Source organism: Plectropomus leopardus, chromosome 23 (assembly GCF_026936395.1).
Source record: "Plectropomus leopardus strain MGB_pleo_1.0 chromosome 23, ASM2693639v1, whole genome shotgun sequence".
In the NCBI taxonomy this organism is placed as follows: domain Eukaryota; kingdom Metazoa; phylum Chordata; class Actinopteri; order Perciformes; family Serranidae; genus Plectropomus; species Plectropomus leopardus.
In genome coordinates this window covers 16,481,353-16,489,688 of record NC_142198.1, presented here as the reverse complement: position 1 = coordinate 16,489,688, position 8,336 = coordinate 16,481,353, and the positions used below count along the sequence as shown (strand labels likewise).

The 8,336-nt window shown below is 40.0% G+C and overlaps 1 protein-coding gene across 1 annotated transcript in view; it reads left to right on the top strand.

Moving 5' to 3' along the window:
- The first annotated feature begins 659 nt into the window (after nt 1-659).
- The window catches only part of ndrg2 (NDRG family member 2), a 34,909-nt gene continuing 27,232 nt past the window's right edge, over nt 660-8,336 (top strand). The window contains exon 1 of the mRNA XM_042511899.2: nt 660-960. The gene's annotated coding sequence lies outside the window, so the exon portion shown is untranslated. The remainder of the gene's footprint in view (nt 961-8,336) is intronic.

Here is an 8,336-nt window from a genome sequence, read left to right as displayed (position 1 = left end):
ATGCTAACAGTTCAATTAATCATACACTCTGTGCACACTTTGTTGTCAATTTACAGTAACATTTTCTCTTTTAAAATTCTTATGTCGTAGATTTTATTTTTGTTTAATTGTTAAACAGCTTCCCCCAGTCTTTAATGATTTATTTTACAAGCATTTTTCAGTGACAACTTGGCAAAACAGTTAGTGACGGATTCCTCCAGAGGACATGGAGACCTACAGGCCCCCCTTCAGTGACCCTCTGGAGGAGACTGAGCCGAGGTTTGGACCTCCTCAGGATGGAGGTCACATTGTTTGAGCCCTTGAAGTGGAAGCGTCCCCCTCCTGTCCCCCTTCGTGACCGCGTTTTGACTCCAGGTGTGTTTATTTACCTGCTGGCTCGGGCCCAGGCGGGAATGCTCGCGCGTTCGGCTCAGTTCCACAAGCTCATCAAGGGTGGACCGTACCAAAGGAATGCTAGATGGAGGGGGAGCCAGAAACAGAAACACGTTATTTTCTCCTTATATCCGCCAGCATATAGTCGGGTCCAGGCAGCAGCTGTCTCATTGTGTATCAAAAATACCTTCTGCTTATTTTGATTTAAAAAACCGAAGTTTATTTGCATATGTTGGTGATTTATTTGGCAGAGAACTTATTCATCACCCCTAAAACTCCGTGTCTACATCTTGCCTATTGATTGACCGCTCCATATTTTTTCTGTGTTCTGAATTTTCCTCCTGCTGGAGAAAGGAGAAAAAACAACACTGGGGGGAAACTGAGTAAGAGGGAACAGCGGAAAATAAAGGAGGTGGAGGCAAAAAGTGAAATAACAGGAGATTAGCGGGAAGATTGGAGGAGCAGGTTGGAAAGAGAGCGAGAAGGCATTGCGCAAGTGGAGAGCGAGACTTGCCATATAATATATTTTCTTTAGAAGTCCTTGCTTTTTTGTGAAGATTTTTTTGTCTCCCATTTGCTTATTAAAAGGTGAGTCTATTTTTTATTGCGTTGTTATTCTAATAGCAAAAGTGGGCTGTGATTTATTTATTTTTTTTTAAGTGTTCTTTATGTCCTAGTGGAGAAAGTCAGGGAGTAGCCTGTGCAGATTTGTCATTGTTCATGCAACAGTCGTGCAACAAGGCAATAAAACGAGAGAAAAATTTGTTTTTCTGGGGGGAATTTGGTGTAAGAAATGTGCATGAATGCAGCGTGTTTGCATTATGCAAACCGATGTCAAAGTAATCAGTGCCCCCCTGTGTTTTCCTCCTTGATTGAATCCAGAAACACGCTGCTTGGCACAAAAAAAGAAAGACAGAAAGAAAACCCCCCTGCAAGACATCAGTTCTTAAATATGTGTTTGCCAGCACCATTTTTAAACTATTTAAATTAAATTTTGCGTGCTTGAGATCTTGATTAGAGTGCTTGTGCGATAGAGAGAGTGCGTGTTATTGACGCGCACATGTGGCATAGCCAGCGGCTCTTTGTTCCTCTCCCCCACCTCCCCCTATATCAACCGACCCAGGCATGACAGCTCAAATGGCATGCCTGGGTGTCCTGCAGACAGAATATAGGCCAATATTGACGCATGAACTTGGATCTTATATGAACCCTCCTCTTCCATCCATCCATCCCTCCCCAATCTTGTCTTTCAGCCAACAGCATCATCATCCTTTGTGGTGTTTTAAACGGGTGCCCCTATAGCTGCAGCAGTGGCGATTTCATGGTTAAATAGTTTTGATTATGGCGATAGAGAGGTTGTTTTTGTCTCTTTGTGAGAGGAGTAGGTGGTTAGTTTGGGGAGGGTCGAGGGGGTTGTTATGGCACTTGGCGCGCCAGAGGAGGGGATATAATGTGTGTCAATGTCAAATGGAGGTGTGTCCCTTGTGTGTACGTTCACTGGCCCTGTGCTGGCTCGGATAAAAAACATAAAAATAAGAGAATTTGAGAAAAAAAACGCAGCAAAGCTCTAAAAAGATCCGTTTCGTAAGAGTCTCCCTTATGGAATATCTTATAGCTTGGTGCGCGAGGGGAAATATTTTGCTTGAGTGTGTCGTGCCAGACCAAGGACACACACACACACACACACACACACACACACACACACACACACACACACACACACACACACACACAGAGCTCCACAGACAGGTTTTCACTGTGCTGCATGCATGCACGCACGCACTCAAGCAAAGCGCGCGCGCAGATTCTGTGAGTCATACCGCATTTGGAGACTCGCGGCCTCACTGCTCCTTGAGTGAAGTGGAGCCCCTGCTGATAACACGCACGCACACACACACACACACACACACGCGCACACATACACACACGAGTGCAGACAGGCTCTTCAGAAGTAGACATTGTTCCAGGATCTTGCATTCAGATGTATAAATGCAAAAGGACGCACGCGCGCACAGGCTCTCCAAGAGCTATGTCAGAAATGATAGTGTGCTGAGATACAGAAATGCAGTCACACGCGCACAGAGTGTCCTGTTTGTGTTTCTTTGTTGGAAATGCTGGTGGGTGTGGTGTGAGTAGCCCTGTGTTCATAATTTATTGGCTGTTTATCTCAGATGACTTTTCAGTATCAGACCAGAATGAGTGACCACAGATTGAAAAACTTGACTTCTGGTAAATGCTGTTTTTTAGTGGGATATTAAAGGGTCAGCTCACCTAAATTTCAGTACACACATATGCATAGTTTGGGTTTTAGCTGAGATTTTGTGGTAGTGCAATAACAATGCGATGGAGGTGGATGGAATTTCATTTGTGCTGCTCAGAACACCAAAGAATGATATTTAAAAATCTCGTTTAGTGGAGTGTTTTTTCCGAAACTGCCATGGTCACTCACTGTGTACTGTTTTATTTGGGAATATTTCTTGCGCGACAGTAGTTCCTATGCGTAAAGTTTAATTGGTCACACCAGTTTTGGGATATCGTGGCACATGAGTGAACACAGCGAGTGACCATCACCTGCTGAGGAGATATTTATGCTGAATGTGGGCAGCAGAGATAAGGGTACCTGTGGATCCTTGAAAAGTCTTAACAGGCATTGCACCCATCAGTGTAAAATAAGGCCTTAATTGGCATCAAAATGTTTTAAATCCATCTTTCAAAAGTATTTTAATAATGCTTATTCATGTCAGAACATGTTATTTTCCTCCAGCATTGGCTTCTGTAAAATAAGTCTGTAATATTTTCTTCCAAGTGGCATTAAAAAAGGTTCCCGCTTTGTTTATATGCACATTTTCTATCGTCTTACGTACGATGCCTGTCTCCTGACACATGTCGAGCGTGGCAGCATCTCTAATGTGAGGCAGTTTGTATTTTTTATGGCAAATGTCAAACAATATCGGCAAGAATATACGTCTCCTCCGTATACGTCTTTGTTCTGGGTTGAAGCCGCGACTTTTCCAGTCAAAGTTCACTTAAATGAATTGGACTGAGTGCAAACTTGCTTTGCCACTGGAAGCAAATGTTTTATTTGCCTTTTTGCTCACATTAAATGGAAGTGAAAGGGAGGTGAAATGTTACTTTCGCTCATGTCTGACCTTAGCTTTAAATGCTCTTTGCAGCACAAACAAAATTCCAGTCACCTCTATTGTATTGAAGATGGATGTCGAAATGCCAGAGGCAGATATCAAGATACCACTGTGTACTAGTCCAAACCACCCTGCTATTTGTGGAGTAATATAGCACCATAAGGACCTGTTACTGCATTAAAACCCTGCTTACACCTTAACAAATGAATAATTCAACACTCTGAACACTTTGAAACCTTACATGCATGTTTCTACATTAAGGATGTGCTTTCAAGTACAACTCTGATTGCAGGGTTTAATTACTTTATAGTTTTTTACTCAAGATGACTTGATTTTGCTTCTTGTAAAAACTTGGCTACATCCCTGACGCTGACTAAACATGCAGATCTTGTCTTTAATGTGTGTGAGCTGCTCGTGTTGGTGGGAAGACATTGTTGTAGACTTAAAAGGCTTTCCTTCCAAATCTGTACCAGCATCATAGATTGCAAATTGTGGGTTATTTATAGAGGTCAGGAGAACACATTGTTCCGCTGTGCATGTTTTGTTTTAATTTGATTATGCTGTCCAGATGTTGAGCTGCAGAAGCAATCTTGTGTAAGACGCCTGTTCTTCATATGGACTCAGTAGCATGAAGAAAATATAAGAATGAATGCTGCTTGATTCACATCATCGTAAATTGGAAAAACTTTGTGGTTTTGCATTGTTGATCAGACTTATTAAGACATTCAAACACAAATATTTTAACAATATTAATTGACATTTTAATGAACTAAACAATTGAACAAATAAGCAAAAGATGAATCAATGGAACTTAAAATCCAGCATTATTGCAACAGGGTGAGGGATTTTGTGTTATTACACTGCCAAAATGTCCTTTTAAGGCTTGGTACAAGATTTAAACGGCTGCTGTCATTCATTGTCGGACTGATGGGTGACATCTACATCCACTTTAAAACTGCCAAAAGCTGCTAATTATCTTCCAGCGGGCCCACGCTGTAGTTAGGAAACTGTTACCCTGAATGAGCCGGTCTGTCAGAATGTGACAGCGGTGAGTTTTCGTGGAGTCGTGGCATATGCATCTGTCAGGATGGAAAATAAACTCTTCAGCTGTAACAGTTGGCCTGTGGTCTGACGCTGGATCCCCGAGTGTTTGTGTTCTGGCCAGACTAATAATCCAAGATCAACTCGTTGACATCATTAAACTGTGGCAGCTCAGTCTCTTCGGGAGGAGCTTGAACGCATTTCTGAACTCACTGACCAAACAGAAACATCTGTAGATAATGACTTAATAGCTAAAGTTTTGTATTAGTCATTTTAACAGCTATCTATGGTGCTGGCTGTGGTTGTTGACCCCGTGTTTCATTGTCTCTGCACTACTGAACGTGTTGCCATGGTGGCTATTGACCAACGTGACCTCATTACAGACTGGTTGTACCATCATTGGACATCGCCTGTGTTCATTTGGATTGTCAGTGACAGTTTGACCTTTTGCACTCCAGGTAGAGGCAACTCAAAGGTCCACAGGGTTCCCAACGGGGTGCTGTGACTCATGTAGCATGAGGCACAATTTCCAGCGTTTGTTGATGCTGAAATTATAAACTCTCGTGCTCATAGGATGACTTTAAGGCTTGACTATTTATGTTTGAAAAAAGGAAAAGGCCCAAAGCTCCTCTTACAAATGAAAAGTTGCTTTCATAAGCACTAAAATATACCTTTGCTCAGTTCAGTACACTTGGAGTGTACAGCCTTAGTTGATCTGGTACAGCCTTTGCTATGGTTAGCCAACGATGGCAAACTTTAACAAGGTATTGTTGTGTAATTGACATTATGGTCAGGGGGTAATGTTACACTAACTTTCTGCCTTTTTATGCCTTTGTTCAGAAACTGTGCTGATTTTATAAATCCTCTGTGTTGTCAGGAGGAAGATGTGTGTAAAGCATCCATATTTTAGAATTTGTAGCTTCTTTGAAGCAACATCCATATTTGAAGCATTGTCCACTGCCATAGCTATACTTGAGTTTTGACACACATTGGTGTATACTGTAACTGCCACTTGACTGTATCACAGAGGCATACAACAGTGAGGCGATAATTCTAGTTTCTTTTGTAATTCTTTTTGCTGCTAAATGATGCTAAATAAATAAAATTTATTGTTATTATCATAATTATTTCAATAGTTTTGTCACAGCAGTGAAACGTCAAGTGATCATTTCCAAAATGTACAAAGTATGAGGGGGGAATGACACTAAAGAGTGGAGAAAATGGCAACTGTGGCTGTTAAGAAATAGGACAACTTACCAGAGGTGCTGTTAATGTTAAACATTGCAATTGCATATTTGCTCCATTTGCCGAAAGCATAAATGCACTTCCATTGGGCTGTTGAGGGAAACTTACTCGAGCGTATTCAGTCTGTCACCTTGCATGTTGACTCTACCAATGTTAACATTTACTCCCGCAGTGTTTGCTAATCCATCACTGTTGACTGTAGAGGAAAGACGATATGCTTGACCTGTTTGGGTTGTACAGTGGTGAGGTATTATCATAGTTTATATCTGACCTTCAATGTTAGAGAAACATATGGGGAGTTTGTTTCAAATCTGACGCGACAGGTCAACCGATATTGGTTTTTCAGGGTCGATACTGATACTGATTATTAATAGTTAGTGAGACTGATAACCAGTATTTGGAACCAATATGCATTTACAATAAAAATGAAAATCTTTCTGTCAGTATTTAGAATTTTGAATATAACAAACTCCAACACAAAACTTTGTTTAAACATCTTTAGCAAATGTTTACTCAAAACTGAAATTTTTAATATCATCTACAGCAAGTCCCCAGCAACTTATTTTTCATAAAGTCAAGGGAAAATTTAAATAAAAAAACAATCAATTAAAAAAAAGCTCCCTAAGGTTTTAGAAAAGTAGAAGTTCCTCCCATGCTGATAGTTTCTTTGCACTTTTTGATTAATTAATTTTATTGGCGATCATTAAAATAAAATTTCAATACAGTTAATCCTTGAAATGCCAAATATCGGCCCCAAAAATCGGCTAGGCCAATAATATGTCAACCCCTATTTGAAATCTCTTAATTTATGAGTATTAATGTAAAATAAAATATATTGATGTAAAATAAAAGCATGTTATTGCTCAAGTTATGAGTCAGTACCTATAAAACAATTCAGTGACAATAAAACACTTTATTATATGAAAATGTTGACAGAGGAGGTTAATTTCCTGACTTTAAATGAGCTATGATGATAAATGTTCTGCACACTGTATCAGTTTAGATTGCATGGCTCTCAGGTCTGATAGCTGCTATGAGACATTGGTCACTGGTAACACTGTTGAAAGGTAGATGAATATGTGGATATGCAGCAAACTAGGCCAGTAAACAGCTATTATTGGAGGTGGATTCAGGTCCCAGAATATCAGGGAATCAAATGCTGTTGTCATCTCGACCGCTCAGAAATAGTCTCTGTCCTTATGTTGAGGTGTTGGCACTGAAATGATCTCCTCTCTGAGTGCACGCCAGCTGTTGGATTCATACAGACCCGTCAACGTTGTGTTAAGAGCGCTCCGTCTCCGTGTAGCTGCGGGGCCAAGCCGCTGATTAAATGTGAAGTATTGTTGCAGTAAGTGGACTGTGTTATGGTGTTTGATGGTGTTTTGGCGCTGATGGTGCGCTAGAGCTATTGCTCATGTCTGTGGGTGTAATTGCCTCTTCAGAGTTAAAGTTTTGTTTACTTCTCAGTTTGAATGTCGCTGCTCGTTAATGGCAGTGGAGGACTGATAGCCTCTTTTATTAGTATGCTGTCGACAAACATGAACATCGATGATTTTGAACCAAATGAGAGGATGAAGTACATTCTTAAAGGTGCAATAATCAGACTTTTAGATTAAAAATGGATCAAATGACCGTTTGTAATGTGCTAGTTTTGCTCATAGTGAAAAAACTCATCGAATTATCAGTTAAGTCTGCAGTTCCCCTCGGCCCGATGAGGCAAATCATTGTCTTTTGGCTTGTTTTGTCATATATTCGGGCCTGTAAATTTGACTTTTATTACCCTTGTTTCCAGCATTAGGAGGCAGTGGATTTAGGTGAAAACTTCTCCGTTAAACCCAGTCTACAATACCTGCCAAACACCAAACAGAAAAAAGCAGGTAAATACATTTGAGCGTTTAGGAGCTTAAGAGCCAGAATCTTTCTTAGGGGTTGGTGGAGACCAAAATAGAGTTGAAAAGAGAGTGAATATTGGACTTCCAAACATAATCTGACCAAACACGACTCCAAATTAGTACTAATATTAATAATGATAATGATACATTTTATTTATGGAGGGCTTTACAGGCTACTCAAAGACACTTTACATTAAGTTATCAAAGCTCATGTAAAGTATGTCAAGGGTTAACTGTTAATTCGCTGCTCTTTGGCGATTACTGCTAATAAAACCACTGCAACCCAACTGAAATCCTGTGGGAACCTTTTTCAGTTTTCAATTTTATTTATAAAGCCCATTATCACAAATCACCTAATAGTTTTGATTTGTGTTTTTATACTATTTCCTGACATTTTAAAGACCAAAAAGTAATTTTATAATAAAAATAATTGTGATGGTGAGCCCTGAATTCAATATAAATTGCAATATGTAAAAAAGAAAAAAAGAAGCCAGATCTAGATAAATTAAATGCGTTAATGAGTTGTATATATGAGGAAAAACCCTCCTGTCCTTTATTTATACACGCTTCAGTTGTGTTCTGTATGGCCCAACTGAGTGCAGCTACTGTAAATAACACTGTCTAATGTTGCACTTCCCCCTGTGTT